At 45.4% G+C, this 19,425-nt stretch overlaps 1 long non-coding RNA gene across 6 annotated transcripts in view; it reads right to left on the reverse strand.

Annotated features, from left to right (window-relative positions):
• Nucleotides 1–19,425, reverse strand: part of LOC119058084 (uncharacterized) — a 224,730-nt gene that overhangs the window by 62,920 nt on the left and 142,385 nt on the right. For 4 of the 6 annotated variants that reach the window (XR_005084194.2, XR_005084191.2, XR_005084193.2 and 1 more), the window contains exon 8: nt 12,784–18,428. The exons of the other annotated variants lie outside the window; for them this stretch is intronic. This is a non-coding gene — a long non-coding RNA (uncharacterized LOC119058084). Of the gene's footprint in view, nt 1–12,783; nt 18,429–19,425 lie in introns of those variants that run through there. 6 annotated transcript variants of the gene reach the window in all.

Genomic DNA, 19,425 nt, shown 5'->3' on the forward strand with positions numbered 1-19,425 from the left:
TCGAGCCACTCAGCCTCAGAGAGCCTCGCTTCGACCTCCAAGCTGAAGGAAGGGGTGTGAAAAGCAGAGGGAGTTACCTTGAGGTTTCTTTCTGTCTGAGATTCTTATTCATGTCAAGGAAGCTACTTTGAACCTCCTCGGGGGGAAAATAACCAGAACTCAAAACCATGCTCAGCGTGGGCCAAGCACAATCTTCCTGGCACTCCAGACCACACACTTTTCCTGTCTTTTCACGCAGGCTTGAAAAGAAGACATTTCAAAAGTTCTACATTTTTCTTCTTTCTCTTCTCCTTCTCCTGCTTCATCTTCTTCACCCTCATTGTCACCATCTCTGTACTTAGGGAGGGCATTTGTTTAGTCTGTTAGTTTCTACAGAAATTGCCTTACACGAGCCTCAGCTCCCACTCGCCTCGCCATGGGAAGTAAACCACGTGTCACAGAACACCAAGCGCCCTCACCTATGGGCTGGGCTGCGGAAGACGTGCCCACAAGCAAAGCCCTGCCCCACACCGCTCCAAAAGGGGCCCACCGACAGCTCCAAGCTAAGGGGGTCTTGAAGTATGAAATGCTGTGTTCCTATCATGTGAGCCTACCTCCAACTGATCTAGCTGCAGAAGCCTGACCGGAGAGCAGCCAGTCTCTGAGGCGGCCTAACACAAAAGTCAGGTCCAGCAAAGGCAGTGGGGATAAATGTCCTGAAATCTCCGGGAGAAGGAGAAAGAGAGAGATCCGGGAGATCCGTGGGATCCATGAGTTGGAAGGAGGGAAGGCAGCAGAGCTGAGAGACATTCAGCACACGCCTAGAGCGGCAGAAGCCACAGGCAGGAGAAACGAAGGGTCGGCCGGAGCCGAGAGGAGCCTAGAGCACCAGGAAGTGGGAACAGGGAACATGCCAAGGAGAAGATGAGCCCCCGATGGTGTTGTGGCAGGAACAGGAGAAAATTAGAAAATTCCTGCCACTCTAAGGAAACAAGATAGTCTACTTCCCAGAGCTGCTTGTGATCCTGCATAACCCCCCACTCCTGCCATCCACTCTCCATGAAGACTCACTCTGGAATTCCCCCTGTGGGCTGGTACAGGTTCCTGACTACGTGAATCCATCAGTGGGCGAGTCTCCACTTCTTCATCGTAACCTGAGTGCGTCCTTCTTTCTTATCATCAAAAATGCCTAATAAATATCAAATGCCACATGGACTTGTTAGCTGAACAATGATTTCCAATCTGTTCATGGCTTGACCAACATTGATGCTTCTGTTCTGGAAAATTCCAGGGTTCCTCTTTCATTTCTATTGAATTGACGACTTGGTTGATTTTAACATGCTGTAAACCTTTTGGCTCCACACAGTCCTTGTACCCTCTCTAACACACTTCTCACACGGTCTCCAGCCCCCACAAGTAAAAGCACTGATGCTGGCACTTCAGCTGCCACCTCACACTGCATCTTCTCAGGTTTTTCCAAGGGATCTAGAGAATATTACCTCTTTTGAACCTTGCAATAATAATCCCTATTCTAGAGAATAATTTGTACAGGGCCCTACAATTTAAAGACCATGTTCACATCAATAATCTTATATGATTAGATGCACGTAACAACTCTGTGAGTGTAATACTCTCACTTTCCAGGTGAAGAAACTGAGGCTCGGGGACGACCAAGAACGCACTGCAGTTCACACAACACAAAGTGGTGTCTGCTGGGATGTAGGGCCTGCACACAGTGTTAAAATGCCATGTGGTCTGTTTTTTCCACCACGGACACACAGGAGCTACTCTTCCAGATGCCCACACGACTTTAGAACTGCCTAGTTCTTTGTCTATTTATGAAGTCGAAGGTCCCTGTGGTTTCCAATGCACCATCCCACGTGGCTGTGATCCGCCCACACGGCCCGCCTGCCACTGCTGCAGCAACCCTCAGAGGCTGGCCGACTGACAGGGAAACTCACCTTTCCCCTCCACAGGAGCACCTATTCCCTAATCCATCGATAATGTTAGTTTAGCTCATGCACCCATTTCTTCCTAGTCACTTCATTTATGTATGTGTCCCATAACTGAGGCTACCTGAGGCAGAGCCCTAACACAAAGGCTTTAAAAAAATAATAATAACAGGACATTGATACTCTCAGAGTAGGGAATCAAACCAGTTTGCTCTAAATACATGGTACCATTTCAGCTTGTGGGACAGAATGTTGAGATCACTTTGTTTTAAGAGAGAGGGACTCAAAATGCAAATTGTTACTCATTTTTATCTATAATAAAGGTAGCTGCTCAAATGACAGTACATGAAGCTCACTGTTTTATCATTTCTTAAATCAGACCTTGACATTCCCTCCTTCCTGTCATTTGAACACCAAGGGAGTTTGGATACTGTTTCTCCCAGGAGCACACAGATGGCTGATACGGGGTCTAACGGCAAGTCTGGTGATTAGAGCAGCACTGTACATGCAATAAAGCAAACAACATGCAAACCAGCGTGAGCTGGATTCTGGAGCACTACTCCGCAGTGTCTGAACTGCTGCCGAGAGAAGCATTTACATAAAAGTCAGCAAATCCACGGCACGCGGGCTCCATACCATCAATCAGGGCTTTCTCGCTGATGCCAGACATAGCCTTAGATTCTTCAAAACTCAGTGTTCTAGGTGCCTACTTAGCAATAGGTCAGACCTGGCTGCAAGATGAATTCTCCTTGCCATTTAAAATTTAGATGACTTCTAGCAAACCAGACTGCCCGGGATTGATCTTGGTTCCACTACAATTGGGTCCAACTACATGGTTCCACTATAGAAGAACTCCAGGGCCAGCACCGTGTAGGTAGTAACTCAAAATGTGTCTATCCCCTATAGATTAAATAAATGTGCACTGTAAGGCTTACTGCCTGTTCAAATCGGAAACTCCACTTACAGCCATTCAAGTGCCACACTTCAATTACATAGGACTGTGATTTCCTCCAGCATATTATGTGGTTCACATCTCTGCTTTTATACGCCCTGTTCCCTGTGCCTGGAATGTCCTTTCCTTGGCAGGTGACTTACAGACTCTTCCTGATCTTTCAAAACTTTGACATCAAGTATTATCATCAAGCCATAATTCACCTCTAGATAAAAACCATGGAGAAACATGCACCAGGAAACACATACAAATGTTCATGGCAGGGGTGACTGGGCAGGGGGAATGGGTCAATTGTGGTGTATTCACGCAATGGGATACTGCGTAAAAATCAGTGCACCAGAGACACACTTAACATTAATGAAGCTTATAAAGAAATGAGAATGAATGAAGTAAAGCCACAAAATCATATATATTTTATGACTTTCTTTATATGAAGCTCCAAAGAGGCAAAACTGAACTGCAGTGTTCAGGGCTATGTAGGCAGCTGAATGATAAAAGGACAGCTACAATTCCCATGAAAACCAGAACGAAGGTCCCCTGAGTGGGGAGAGGCAGACGGGGGAAGTAGCATGAGTGCTTCTGGGGCACTAACGGTGCTTCATTGATTGATGTGGATTATTCTTCCTTATACTGTTCTGTTTATATTTCATGTACTTTTCTGTATATATGCTACATTGAGTGCTTTTTAAAGAAATAAAAGAAAACATGAGTATAAAATTGTCCGAACAGAGACTCACCATTAAGCAATGGCATTGAAAATGCAAGATTCCATCTTCCTGACGACAGGGTCCACTTTAATGGTACAAGGACTCCTTGTGCAGTCACTCATTCAAGGAGAAGCCTTCTGCATCGATGTACAACCTACTGCTTGAGTAGCGGGTGAGAAAATACACATCCTTCCTCTGGCGTCCCACTGAGTACTGGTGCATGAAAGACATGTTTATGGAAAAAACTGATTTATTATTTCTTGGAGGACCCAGAATCTTTCTTAGTCTGGAGCAGAGCTTCAGAAACATGGTTCATAGTGCCTGTGTCTCCCCTGCTGGGGTCACTGTGTCCGTGGAGGCAAAATTTTAAAGCTATTTCTGGAAGCCAACTTTGGCTGGCATGATGACTGTAAATAGTTGTTATTGTTGTTTAAATCAGAAGGAATTCACAAACTTCTTAGAAGTTGGGAGGCAGAGAGGTGCATTGAGGGTAATTACATTCTACCTACTCCAGCCCCCCTGTGGTTTCAATTGGACAGAGTCCCATTCTTTGTTTTCCACCCTAAAATGGCACGCACCACTGCTCTGCATATTCAACAGCTGCGGGCCCCGCGCAGGCGGCTTCTTGAGGCTGTGGGAAATGAGACCGACATCCCTGGCAGCCCAGCACCTCCGCTCCAGGGCCTGCAATACACCCCAGTGCACAGGTGGGAACTACATGCTCAGAGCATGAGATTTGCTTTTCGCTGCCTATTTGGCAAGCACCAGAGAGCAGCATTTTATGGAGAAGCTCATGTTCTCAGAGGTGGGGTGGAAGAAATATCTAATCGGCTGAGTGGCTTGAAATTTTGCCCATGAGCCAAGGAACCTGAACCAAAGCAGATGGCAGGGGAGGTGTGAGGCGGTACCAGGACTATTCTGCAATCTTGATGAAAATCTAACCACACAGCCAAGTTCACTGCTCTGGTTGGAGCTGGCAGGATGACTGTGATAAGGGAAGGGTGCTGAAAGTAGGGGCAGTGAGGTGAAGTTTTTTGTTTCGTCTAATTTCTGGAAAAATTTACTTAAGTTATTAGATATAATGTGAAATTGAGGGGAAGGATTTTGTAAAAAAAAAAAAAAAAAGAAAGGAATCTGCTGCAAAAATAGAGATACAATGGGTTACACAGAGAAAAAGAGGGTCAAAGAGACACAGAATAAAACAAAAAGCAGAGATGGAGAGATATGCAGGAAGTGCAGAGAGGCTGGAAGACAGAGGGAGACAGTGGGCAGGACCCTTCCTGACCTCCACTCATTGTTTGACTAGTGTGTGTGCTGCACTTAAACCCAGTTAACCACTGTGATGAATCGCATACTTGCCACCCATAGCCTTGTTTTCATTTGCCCTAACTGCTAATGGGCTTTAAACATAGCCTTTAAAAAAGAAACCAGGTTTGATGTGGATTTGTGTTCACCTCTGTTAATATAATAATGATAGAATATAATATATAATATATAATAAAATAATAATGCAGGGAGATAGGTTAGCTGCCTTCTGCCAGGGACTCACTGACTGCACTGGACTGGCCCAGTCCAACTGGACAGAGGCACTGTCCTGACTGTGTGCAAATCTAGGCTTTTATCATCCAGCAAAGGAGAGCATGTACAGCAGGAGCAGAGAGAGCTCTGGATATTCTTTGGTGAACAGTTGGGTCCTAGGGGACTCTTCTAGGTGATGAGCAGCTTCAGCTGGAAATAACTAAATAGCGAAAGGGCTGAGGAGGAGGAGGGGAACTACTAATGAGCTCCAAGTAAGGAAAGACTCACAGCATAATTAATCCCCAGCCCATCTCATTGATAGTATAACAGGTCTGCCCAACCCAACCCAGAGCTTCCTCCCCAGCTAGGATTAAAGTTAAATTTAGTGTCAAAAGGCCATTAGAAAAGAAAGCCCTGCAGACAACAATGAACTTCACAGAGAAAGGATGACCACTCCTTCCTGCACAGCTCGACGAGTGGGCGGATTTTGAGGTATGACTGTTAGATTATCTGAACTAGACTGAAGGAAGTCTGAGTCTGAGCCCTTCGGGAAACAGAATGATGGAAATATCTGCCTGGTGCCTGGAGAAGCTATCTGTTTTGCAGATAGCTTTTGTCCTTAACTACTGCATCTGCTATTGTCCTTAAGGTTGGAGCCCACAGGGCTGTGAAAAACCAGCGCCTTGAACCTAGAGCAAGTTTTCTCTCCTTCGGGTGATGGGGGAGTCCTGTGTGTTGGCCCCCACACGCCACCGTACATGTTCCGTGCTCAGGACGGGGACACCTATGGTTGGTGGCCTCTCTGACCTATTTTACACCCAGAGCAGATCATTTTTTAATATCACCTCCTCTCTTTAACAAAATCATTTTCGTCCAAATCTTGAAATAAAATTTAAAAATAACATGGCCAGCAAAGGCAGTTAGAATTTCACAAGCAGTGAAAAATTTTCTTTATCACACTTCATATGTATAATCTTGCTGGAAGAAATGCAGCAGGGAATGAAGGAAAGAAGAAAGGAAAAGTTAGTTTTTATCTACATAAAAACAAAAAGCCCTATTTATTCGAGAGTCTTATATCCACTTTACAGTGTGAACTTTGATCTTTTCTTTACAACGTGCTATAAATGTTATTTTATAACATTTATAAAGAATTGTCCAGTAATTTCTAAGTAAATTTTAATGAGATCAAAATGGCTACAAAAATGACATGTCAGATAACTATTAAATAATACAGGCATGGTAATATTTCATTTACCAGATTTATTCCTTACTTCTAAACAAATAGTTAGCTTTTTACATATATTGTTCGCATTCAGTAAAATATTTTGTGTATGAACTAAAACTTGCACCATGAAAATACTGTACCGCACAGTTCACAGAGTTTCAAATCATAACACTGAAGTGTTCACACTGGCTGACAGAAACGAGGTCATTCAGATTTCGTTTCTTTATCTTTCACGGTCATTATTTGCCTCACGCCTGGAGCTTAAATGCCGGAGTGCGCAGTGTGCGGGGGCTGGAAAGACAAACTGCATGCGTGCAATGCACGCCCAAACGAACCCGAACCGTTAGGAGCGGATGCTTGCTTGACATAAAAGCAGGTAAGTTATTCCCACACAACCAGGAATTCTCTGAATTAGCTTCCATATAAAATATAATTCTTATTAAAAGATAAATAATAAAAGCATGCTGTTTTAAGGCTTACTTGCAGCATTAAAGCTCAATGATAACCACACTATTGTCTAAAATCGAGATCATTCAAAAAAATTTTCGAGGAAGATATTTTATCATTACATTATTTAGAATCAGGGGCACATGATGACAGTGAGAATAAGATTACACTTTAGTCAGTTTCATAACTTTTTAAATTCTCAGTTTCCATAACTCTTTTTAAGTTATGGACTTGTGCCCTCTTTTACTGGCGTTGGGCAGACCTCCCCCAGCACACTGCCTGCACGACGTCTCTGCCTGCTGTCCCCTGCCCGTGACCACAGCTCCGGGATGGGCAGCCCGGGGCACCCCCAGGTACGCCCGACCAGAGTGAGAAAGAGGAAAGGTACAGGGCAAAAGCCACATTTACTGAGGCGCTGCTCTGTGTCAAGCCCTCTACCAAGCATTTTCATTTACAACTGCTCTTTCATTTTTCCCAACAACTCTTCACAGGAGAGCTTACAACCCCAATATTTGGAAATGAAGAAAAGCAGACTACAAGATGTTAAGTGGTTTACCCAATGGCCCACTGCTTGTAAGTGCAGGATGCGGATTAAAACTCAGATAAGGCTAACAACAAGGCTAGGGCTGCCTCCTGAGGGTGAGAGCCTGCGGATTCTGTGGCCTTCCCACGAGGTGGCACAGAACTCCGCTGTTCTGTATGAACGCTCAGAAGGGACGCTGAGGGGCCCACTGCTCTGACTAGTACAAACTCACCTCTCCAGGGCTCATCCCTGAATCCAAGTAAATCACCCCTTGCTCATCATCGCAGAACTAATCCTGTGTCAACAAAGGGCTTCCATTTAACTCAAGGAGGTAGAGAAAGATTGTCAGAGGTCACTGGCCTGCCTTCCTTCCTTCCTTCCTTCCTTCCTTCCTTCCTTCCTTCCTTCCTTCCTTCCTTTTCTCCTATTCTCTCTCTTTCCTTTTTTTAATTACTTTCTTGCTGGAACTATCACATTAAGTTCCAGAGACTTGCTCATTTGGGACTTTGCATATTACACATAGCTCCAAAGGGCTGATGAATCCTTTTTATTTCCTCTTTATTGTTAAAGCTTAAGGGGAACATCTTATGTCTCTCTTCTTCCTGCTACAGTCAAAAAATAATAATCTAGCTCTCCGTATGTCTAGAGTTTGGCTGAGATCTTGCTTATTGACTTGTACTGATTAGTATTCATTTATAACTCGTATAATATTTTCCCTACAGGGTGCCCATTGCAACTTCCAGAATCAAGCCATGTGGATTTGGATATAATAAGCACATAATAAGCACATAATAAGCACAGGATTTGGCAAAATTGAATGTATAATCATGGTCTTTGTTCTCCTTTTTATTCCTGGGAAGAGGTATTTTGTCTCCATCCATTGTCCAGGGGCAACAAATAGAACCTGATCTCAGACCACTACAGGAAGAGTTCCTCCCCGCTCACCAACAAGGCACAGAGGCCTAGAGGGAGCCGAGGCACATGGCTAAGGTACACAGGGTCCGGATACCACACAGCCTTCCCTGAGCTTCACCTCCTCTGGGGGCCTGCCCTTGCGAGCCTTCATAGCAATGAGAGAAGTAAGGGAGGAAGGCAAAGTAAATGCGTGCTTCCTCTCCATCCAAAGCAAGCAGACAGTGTTGTACCATTGTTTTCATCTTTCCTAGTTTATCTATTCAAAACACACTGGAGGAAAATACGTATCTTCAGAATAACAAGTACATACCATTAGGATTACGTTCAGCTGTGTGTAGCAGTAGCCCAAATAAGTGACTTGATAATATACAAGTTTATTTTCCCCAACATGAAAGAAGCCCCAAAGTGGGCAGCCTAAGGCTGTAATGGCAGTTCCACCATCATCAGGAACATAGACACTTTTAATCTTTCTTCTCCATCAGACTTAGCACATAGGGCACACCCTCAAGGTCACCCTATAGACTAACATAGCTGTTGGAATGGCATCCATCATCTTTACTTTCTGAGAAAGAAAAAGGAGGTAGAGGAGGAGTAAAAATGGACCTCTCCCAGGTGAAGCAGCATTCTTAAAGATTTCTGGAAACCCAACCAACAGCTCCTGCTTACAGGAGACTAGGAAATCTGTCTCTGCATCTAGGCATATCACTACCCAGGATAAAACCAGGACTCTGCGAAACACAAGCCTAAAAGTTCGATAAGTACTTGACAGTTCTCCAGGAAGAGAGAGGCTGGAGGGCATGTGGTCTTTTTGGTTTCCATGCTGGAGATGCCACTTTCACAGCTGAAAGATCTAGGTGTTGGGAGTGTGGGCCTCTGAAGTAGAAGCAAGAATGAGTTCTACAAGTAGTGAGAAGGAATGAACCTGGGGTTCTGCATCCACAGAGACACCCCACTGCTGACGGACATTCTCTAACATCTTCCATGTAAGTCTCAACCACAGCACATCATTCATAATCATCGTTCTTATTAATGTAGGTTGACCCAATGCTGCAGGTTTTGGTAACATACATATATAAAGAAGATTGAAAAAAATTTCAGTTCCAGAACTTAAAGATGAGACTATTCTATGTTTCATTTTTAGTTTTTTGTCCTTACCCAAGGACATTTTTTTTATTGCTTTTGGAGAGGAAGAGAGAGAGGAAAGGAGAGAGAGGGAGAGGTAGAAAGAGAGAGAAAGAAAGAGAGGAAAGAGAGAGACATAGATTGGCTGCCTGAGTATGCACCATGACACAGAATCCAACCCGTGACCTTTGATCCACAGGAGGACACTCATACCAACTGAACCACATCTTCCAGGGCCAAACACAATTTTAAAGTCACATTGCTTTTTATAATTGACTATATCCACAATACATAATGATCTGCAGTTTAAATTATTTTATAGGGCTCAGCTGTCTGTATATACTTATGGTCTAGCAGGGGTGTCCAACCTGAGATACTCAGGCTGCATGTGGCCCAGGGTGGCTATGAATGTGGTCCAACACAAAATCACAAATTTAGTTAAAACCTTTTTTTTTTGCTCATCAGTTTTCATATGTGTTTGTGTATTTAATGTGTGGCCCAAGACAACTCTTCTTCCAGTGTGGCCCAGAGACACCAAAAGGCTGGACACCCCTGGTAGAGTCTAGCTCAGGAAAAGTCTAGTTACGCACACTGGAGGCGGAGACCGTGAAGATGGACCAATGTCCTGCACGCAACACCCAGAGGTAAAGAAGGCTGGACAAGAAACAGATACCTCGCAGCAATCCTGAGTTTGGCTGTAGCACTCTCCCTTCTCAGCCCAAGAAAGGAGACCCAGGCTAGGGGCAGGGGGGTGGGGAGGACATGGTCAGTCCAGGAACTGGTGTTTCACGAAGCCAAGCTTGTTACCATCACCCCAATGCAACTGTAATGGTCAGGAAGCCGTGGTCTTATTGCTATTAAGAGGGACATCATAGGCAAGCCTAACAAAAATGGGGTTTTTTTTTACTCAAAACCAGCTATATTTTTCATATTCTATAAATCACAAAGTAACTGATCTATAGAATTTTAAAGCTCCAGCAAAAAGATGTTTGCAGAATAAAGCTTTGAGAATATGCCACAGCCCATCAGAAGATTACTTTCAATATTAGAATAGTTTTTCAACAGACAACTTGGTTTTTCTGCACTGTTGGCAGGTGGGGGTAGGGGAGTGAGAAGGAGCAATTGCTAAACTCATGCAAACTTTCTGGTCCTGCTGGTGAGGTTGCATAAGAAGTAGCAAGAGGCTAAGTGCACAAAGCCAGCACTAAATCATATTTTCTAGTCATACTCCTTCCCCCAGCCCCCACCCCTGTCTTTTCCCAAATGAAATGTTACAGAAGTGAACAAAGACCCAAGAAAATTTGGAGATATTTCTGATCCATAGCTTCTAACTTCTATAATGAAAATGTCATATTGCTCAGATTAAATCTGAATAAAAAGGCAATCGGCTATACACCGTGGACGTTTACCTTTTAAAAGTTTTTTCTCTCCTGTCTTAGAGCTGACATGAATTTTCTGATCTTCACCAAATACAAGAATTGCTTCTTAAAAGGAGAATAGCCCAGGCTACCCATTTGTTCAAAGCAAGAAGTTGAAGAGAGAATGAAATGAGAAGCCCACCTCTCTCTTACAACCACAGTGGACCCTCCGTAACATTGTTTGCTAGGTTGCTGTCTGGGACCATGTTTTAGACAAAGCTGTGTTTTAACAAGATTCTCCTGCTTCACTCAGTAATGAACCACTCTGGACGGGGTCCAAGACTAAAATGCCATGCATTGTATTATGCATAATAGTGGGTCATGTTTATGCAAGACCCCAGTGCAATTGTTCATAAGTTTTTATTTCTTTTTATTCTGTTTCTCAACATGCAGACTTGACTGGCATGCTCATATCAATTACTCTGCTTTTCTTGCTTTGTTGTGGTTGTATGTTTTAATGAAAACTCTTTTTCTTGAAACATATCCAGCTCCATGCCAGCTCTATGGAATCTATAAATTTTCCTCCTCGAATATAATACGAGAGCTTGGATTGAATTGGCTAACAAATACATTTGCTAAATGAGACTTTCCTCAAATGTCACTCATTCATTCAACAAGTATTTACTGAGCACCTCTGAGGCTCCAGGCATTGTGCTTGTCTGTGAATACAGTCACGATGAATCAGTCAGTCAGCTGCACAGGGGCCCTGCCTGTGTGGCGGGTGCAGCGCAATCAAGGAGACAGCAACAAGCACTGCGGTAAGTGGAGGCAGGGAAACATAGGATACCCTGACAGGGAATGGCACGGTGCAGAGGGATGCTGCACAGGCAGAAGAGCTGAGGAAGACCTCTTAGAAGTGGGGTGTTTAAGCCAAGCTCTAAGTGACTAAGAGAACCCCACCATCCAAAGGGAGAAGAAGAGTGTGGGCAGAAGAACAGCAGATGGGAAGGTCCTGCAATGTGTTTAGACCAACTCCTGCCCCCGTCCCTGCCCCTCTACCCCCTCGCCATTCACACAGCAAGTCCAGTCCCTTTGCCTTAAGAACCCCACCTGCCCAGCCAGCACGCATGGTGCTCTCTTCTATGGTGTCCTCCAGCACTTCATCTCTTTCCCACGACCTACTACTTGACCATATGCTGGGTGCCATTGTCCTCAGATGGTTCCTGTGGTTAAACTTGTCTGCCCAACAAGTTTTATAAACCCACTGAGGACAAAGGGGCGTGCCCCTTGTACCCCACACCATGTCTGCCACAGCACTGGAGCGGAACTGACGTGGGCTGCGTTGAAACGAACGGAAGGCATTAGGCCTGGCGGGGCAGGTGAACAGTCATGGCTAAGCTGCTTTTCTATCTGCATCTGCTCCCATTAGACGAAATGCAAATAGATAGACCCCATCTCTCTCTGTTCTATTTAGCATTTATATGACACCTTTCAGCACAGAAAAATGAGTAAGTGGAACCAGAAGTGGTTGTTGCATGTGCTCATCCCCCAGTCAGACTACAGCCAGGCATCTGGTCCCCACCTGCCCCCACACGCCCCTCCTCCCCACAGGGGCAGGCTGCAGGCACCACCGCACTGCTTTCAGCAGAGTTCTTCCCACTGAGCCGCGCACTGTTGAAAGAATGCATTGTCTGCGCTAAAGGGAGAATGCGGGTAGCACATTACAAATCGGAGCTGTTAAGTGATAAATGAGCAATGAAAAGCATCCTGACATCATTAAGGTGTTCCTGAACATGCTCTCTGCTCAGCCTCACCCGCGTGCAATTGTGTGAATACAGAATGGTTTGTAGGGTGACCAAAGCCTCGCTTAGAGTCACCAGATTGGGTCATTTCAACCCCATGGAGTTTTTCTAGGTTCTGTCTGTTAGAAACACAGGCATTTTATAGAAACTATTACATCTCTGTAAACTTTCTGAGAGGGTAGGGTTCTCTTCAACCCCATGAAAATGAACTTGCCTTTTCACTGCTCAGAGTATGAAGCAGTCACAGAGCACTTCCTCCTGACCTCACTCTGGAAACCTTCCCTGAAGCTCTCCAGAGCACGCACACCTGGACGGCCCCTCTGTAGACCCCATGCCACAGCCTCCACAGCATCCTGGCCCCACCAGGACCCGGCACTGATGGAGAATCCTGGACGGACTGCCTGCTGGGTGACAGAGCAGTTTATCTGACATTTATGAGACGAAATTTGTCAGGGCCAGAAAGGGCATCCCTTTAAAATCCTTTAAAGAGCATCATGACCCTTGGAATGCTGCTGGGGGCGGGGGAAGGGAGGATGCTCTGACCTGTAATGCTGCAGGATCGAAGTTTCAAGAAAAGAACTTGGATGTTGGTCAGCAAAAGCAATGGGGGAATGGGTTTATTTCCTCACAGCTAACTCATGACTAATTTGCTTGTAAGGATACCATGGTCATGGGGTAAGAGAAAGTATGTAATTCCACAATGACATACTGTGACAATATGGAGTAGAGAGGGGAAGGTCCCTCTTCCACCTCCCACTATCTGTGTGACTTTGGGCAAGTCACTTAGCATTTTGGCTTCTCTACCTGTAAACCAAGGGGAAATAATGGCAACTATTAAATAAAACATGATGAGGATCCAATGACAGCAAAAGTTATGTGCTCAGCCCAGTGTCTGGCACATAGAAGTGGGGGGAGCAAATATTGACTGCTTATTGCAGACCTACTTAACATGTCATACACTGAATTATGTGCTTTTATTTAGTTCTACAACCACTCTCAAAGGGAAAGTCTGTATTTATGATCACTCTACTATTCTGCTCACCTTGTTTTCCTATGAGAAATATTTTCATGTCAGTGGCTATTCCTGTCTGCAATTTCCCCTTGAAAAATTGCTCCAGGATGGGTACTTCCTAAGGGGAAGCTTTCTCCATTAGCCAGACAGGAGGGGAAATGTAAGGGCAAGCCTCGACCCACCATTACCAAGAAATCAACTGTGGAAGTGAGTCATCCTTCTCTCGCCACTAGGCTGGACTTGGTGATTAATGGGAGACATTTAAGATTAATACCCTTTCTTGTTCAAGTTTTGAAAATTAAACCTCTTGGAAATGTGAGCCCAGAGAACAAAAAAGGAGGAAGTAGAACAATATTCTCTTTCTAGGTGCCTGCTTTCAAAAATTCAATCTCCTTCTGCTAAAATGTAGAGAATTGGCTGTCCCTTGTCTATGTCACGTTGCTTTCCTTTTTTTCCTCCTCACCTCCAAAAGGACATTAGTTCCAGCCAACTGGTTATCATAGATCCTCAGCGCAGTTTCCAAGTTACCCAATGAGACAGTGGAACAATTGATTATACTGGCACAGGCCAACAGTGGAAGATAAGGGAATAGCATGTGCACCCAAACAGCTATTGTTGCTGTGTTTTTTTCAAAACATGAGTGCACAAGTTTGCTGGCCTGAGACCTTGAGATTCCTGGGAAAGAAAAGATACCTCAGCTAGAGTCTTATCAAGGCCATGCTTCTCAGCACTCAGTCCTATCCTTGCTACCTTAGCAGAGCTGACATCATCTCATCTTGAGATGAGCTCCAAAACCCGGCCACCAAGAGCACCCTCTGGCCCCAAATGCCAACACCAGAGTTAGGCCACCTAAGTGACCATGGATGACCTTTACTGAGCACTTTCTGCTGGGCTAATAGTGCTTCTCACTCTCCCATTTAAATATCAAATGCAGGCATTTAAAAGGGAACTTCTATTTTCTGGTTTATAAAAGAGAAGGAAGCTGAAGCTGAGAGACGTTGAGAACCTCACCTAGAATTGCACAGTTGACGGGCAGCCGGGACAGCCTCTGAGCTCCCAGTCTCTGTCTTAGACCCTTAACACACGCCTTGAGAATTAGGAAAGAGAATAGGGAAGCACAGGAATTGGAGTTGAGGGGTGGGGGGTGGAGAAGAAGACATGATGCAAGACCTAAACTTAAGATTATGTACCGCCTTGACATCTGCAAAAAATATGGAGGTCCTCAACGGGCAAGCCACAAGTCCCCTCCCACCTCTGCTCCCATGGACAAGGTCCTGTAGCCAGATAATCTTCTCTATCAACAAGGAGTAGTCTAGAACTCCCACAGTCTTTATGTGGGAGGGGCAATGGAGAAAGTTATTCTTAGAGGCTTTTCAGGCAAACAGGAATCAACAAATAAGCTGTAAAACTGGAGCTGAGTCTGCTGAGTCTACTGTTTGACCGAGAGCTCACATTTATTGAGTGTTTACTATGTGGCAGGCACTATTACGAGCATTACATGGGTTAACCCATTTCATTCTCACCACAACCCTTTGAAGTAGATACAAGTATCACCCTAACTTTGCAGATGAGGAAATGGAAGCACAGACAGATTCATCCATTCACTCAAGTTTCAGAAATGTTGTGTAGCTGGTCTGGGGAAAGGGCCGAGGCAGTGGTCTGTTTTCCGAGTACCCTCAGTGGGGTCTCGCGTGCTCCCAGCATGAAGAACTACTTGACTGAGATGGATCAATGATCCTTTAGTCCTATAACCAATCACATAATGCCTTGTACAGCAAACTGTTCCCTACACAAATTTTATTTCTTCAATTAGATTATAAACTCCCAGAAGTGATAAGGTTAAATAGGAGTAAAGCCTTAGAATAACTTGGAATCCATTTCTTCAGTACCAACAGCACCACAGGGCGCATGTACCCACAGTAGACACTCGACACAGTGAAGGCTTCAGACTCAGATTGTGAGCAGTGACTGCACACTGCTCACACTCAAAGAGGGCTCACATTAGTTCCTTTGTTTATTCTATGAGGTCAGGATTGCTGTTATTGTTCTCATTTTACAGATGAGAAAACACAGGCACAAAGAGGTTGGGGACACACAACTTGTACATGGCAGAACTTGAAGTCACAGTTGAGCTCCAGAGCATGTTCGAGTCCAACATGGTATCACAGAAGGCTGGAGGAGGGAGGAGTGCAGGAAGGGAGAAAAGGAGAAAACCATACACAGAAGGCAGGAATGCCAACTAAAACTGAGGGTCTCGTGTCTGATTAAACTTAGCTATAAATCATAGCTCTAGAAATCATCTCTGTTTCTGTGTCCCCCACCCGCACCCCAGAGACCTGGACTTTCCCCCATAACCAGAAACCCCTGAGGCAGTGGAAGACAGTGACCTGGACCAGGCTAAAGATCACAAGGCCAGGACCTCTGCAGGCTCAAGGTAACATCTTGACCTAAGTTGTGTTTCAGTTCCTGAGGCCTACGGTAGAGACCCCCCCCCCAATGAAACCAGATAGAGATACACTGGAGCAGACCTCAGAACTCTTCTTAAGACCTGAGGAAATGATTTAGGACCATTACCCTACCTCAGACCAATCAGCTCCCAGCATAACCCCAAACCCCTACCCCTGGTGTCTTGTGCTTTTTCCCTATATAATCTGTAACCTACCTGCCATCAGAGGGGTTGGGCCCTTGAGCATCAGCTCCCCGTTCTCCTGGGTGGCCCCATCCATTAATGAAATAGCCAATATTTCTCAACTGCAATTAGTGTTTAGTGTTTGGCTCTGCTAGTGCCAAGTGGGCAAACTCGTTCTGTTCTATAACACTGTTGTGTTAGTTTGCTAAAACTACCGTAACAAAGCAGCATAGACTGGGGACTTAAACAACAGAAGTGTATTGCATAGAAGTCCAAGATGAAGGTGCCAGCACGGTTGGTTCCTTCTGAGACTGTGAGGAAGAACCTGCTCCAGACCCCTCATCCAGCCTCTGGCACTTTGCTGTCAATCTTTGTCATTCCTCAGCATATAGAGGCATCGCCCTGATGGCTGCCTTTATCTTCCACATAGAATACTCCTTGTATATGGGTCTGCCTCCAAATTTCCCCTTTTTATACAGGCATGGGTTAGGACTTCCCATGTGAAAAGACCCATGTGAAAGGTGGGTCTAATTCAACCCATAACAAAAGTTAAGGGCCGCACAGCATGTAGGTTAATAAGCCAGAGCTCCACGGGACTGAGAAGGCCAGACTCCCCCAGATTTGAGCCTTGAAGTTACCTGGAGAGCAACTCTGGGGTATTCGGGTGACAGTGAGTCAAACGGCAGCAGAGACCAGAGCAGGCAGGGCCAGGCCGGGCTCCTCTGGCACAAAGAATGAGTGGTCAAGGCCTGGCCCCGCCTTTTCCTGGCAAGGCTTCAACCCCTGGATTGCACAACCCTCTTGTCAATGGAAACCAAAAAGCTTTAAAAACACACACAAAAACAAACAACAACAAAAACCACACACACAAAAAAGAGTAATCTTATGTTGTCTGTGAAAAGCCTCAGAAAATGTCAACAAGTGCTGAGTCAGGAAATTCTCCCCCAATAGCTTTTGTTGGAAACGCTTAACATTTCAATTTTATCTCTTCTTGTTTTTTTTCAGACAGCTCCTCGGAGGTATTCAAATGCAACAATACCACCATTCAGGCCTTTTGGCTCTCCGAGGACTCCTTGGAGCCATGGCCAACATACACCCTCCCAGAATCACAGCTGCTTGCTTACACACTCTAGGGAGCTGATTTCCTCCAGCCCCACTGAGCTGGGGCAGAGGACACTGCATCTTATACACCCGTGCCCTCTTGCCAACTGGCCACCAGAAAGAGCATACATACCCTGGGTAAGGACTACTAAGCAGATATAACCCAAAAGCTGAGGTCTCATCTCTGGCAGTGGCCAAGAAATACTAAGGGACCTCCATCATGAACCTTTCTATGCCACCCTGCAGGTCACAGGGCAAGAGTTCAGCTACGGAAGGACCATGGCTTTCCTCCTTTATCCTTCCTCACACCTCAGTCCTCTGCCGCAGTCCTGGGCCACTCCTGGCCACTCCGACATCACCGCCTCTCCATGCCAGTCGCTACCCTGTGGTTCAGAGTTTCCTGAGCACCTCCACTGTTTCTTCTTTGCAGTGTCTCTCACCTACGTGGGGTAGCCATGTTCTTCTGAACCAAACAGCAAACAAAGACAGAAGGGGTGCGGTGGAGGAGAGCAGGCAAGGAGGAAATGGAAGTAACACGATTTAATGTGGCACAAGCTGGCCGCTAGTCTAATTCAGACGTGCCCTTCCTTAATGAAACACTATCCTTCTGGCCAGACAAGTGAAGAGGCATCTTTTAATACAGAGCAATAAATAGCAAAGAAAATAGAGGCACATTCCCTTCTTACCATGCTGAGTCCCAAAGGCACAGCCTACTCCCAAAAGGCGATTCGAAAACTTCCGGGTTGGCATCCACTGTGCCTTAGTCGGCAGTCCATCCTTCTGAATAACTTGGATGGAATAAATGAGCCCATTGTACTCAAGCCTGAGCTGGGAAACAGTATGTACAGAGCAAGAAGAGCCAGTGCCAGGGTTAATTTTTGCCACACAATCGTCATGCTAGAATAAATAATGCATCGGTATACATTGATTAGGAAATGTCATATTAATTGTCCAAACACTGTGAGGTCATCATCCCCGGATGTGAGCATTAAAAGAAGCTGGCAACTTTTGCCCTTTTCAGCATGACCGTAAAACTGCAGTGAAGACACAGCAGAAGGGGTCAGGCTCACCATCCAGACAGAGACTGACAGAGCCGCTGCAGGCAAGGCTGTGGAGACTGAGCATCGGCATTGCTCCTGCAAAACTGAGCATTTTCACTTCTCTCAGCTTGAGCCATGTCCATTGCCTGGAAGAGAAAGGGCAGGGCAGTAAGCGTGTGTTGGGCATCTGCTCATGGGCTCATTCTCCCTGACCGTAATCCTCCTACCTCTGCAAGAAGGTAGCATTATTCTCATCTTGCAAGTAACATAAAGAGAGGGGCGGGGACTCATACTCAAGGACCAGTTATCTAGTCAATATCCATGTCCTTGCAAAAGGGTGTTCGAGTCAGATTCAAGGCCAAGGAACACTAGTTTGGTGTGAAGTTATTGGGAGCACAGAATTTTTGGCAGCATAACCAGGTTAATAAACTTGGGATGCAAAAGAAAGCTGGTCCCTCTTTCCCTGATCACAAGCTCTATAACACTCCGGGTTCACCCTATAGCTTTCTGGCCTGCTTCCATCTGTAAGAATGAGTCTCATTTGGGGACTTAATAATTTTTCAGGCATTAAAAAGTCTTGCCCATGTCACAACTTCTCTCTGCTTCCATATCGAAGCTTTCTCCCTCCTGTAGCTGAGCACTGACTCCACTTGGGTTATGTGTGGAGAGGGATGTAGAAATGTTCTAACCTGTCTCCCTCCTCCCCATTTCTCTGCCTTTCTGGTCACAGCAGGGTTGCAGGAACAAGAAGGTACTGAGGGTTTGTGCTTGGTGGTGCTCTTAGCAGTAATCTCTTGACTTTGAACCTTCTCCGTGTGTCTCAGCATTCAAATGTGGCTAATAAGTACCCACATAAGAGACCTCCTCTCTACACATTTCTGTGATGTGGTTGAAGAACACTCTGGCAGACCTTTGGAGAACGCCCACAGCTCTGTCCCTGCCCCAAGGTTCCCCCTGTGCCCCCTTACACTCACAGGAAGTCCTCCTACTCAAGGTCCCCTAAAGGCACTGAGGCATCCATTTGGCCCATAGGAAGCTCACACTTGCTTGCCACACAACATGGTAGGGAAGCCAGATGCCCACAGACATCGTATCTCCTCGCCCTGCTCTGCTGGGTTATTGCAGCTAGGCTCCTGACTTCAG

This window comes from Artibeus jamaicensis, unplaced genomic scaffold (assembly GCF_021234435.1).
Source record: "Artibeus jamaicensis isolate MK-2021 breed Jamaican fruit bat unplaced genomic scaffold, CSHL_Jam_final scaffold_369, whole genome shotgun sequence".
Taxonomy (NCBI): domain Eukaryota; kingdom Metazoa; phylum Chordata; class Mammalia; order Chiroptera; family Phyllostomidae; genus Artibeus; species Artibeus jamaicensis.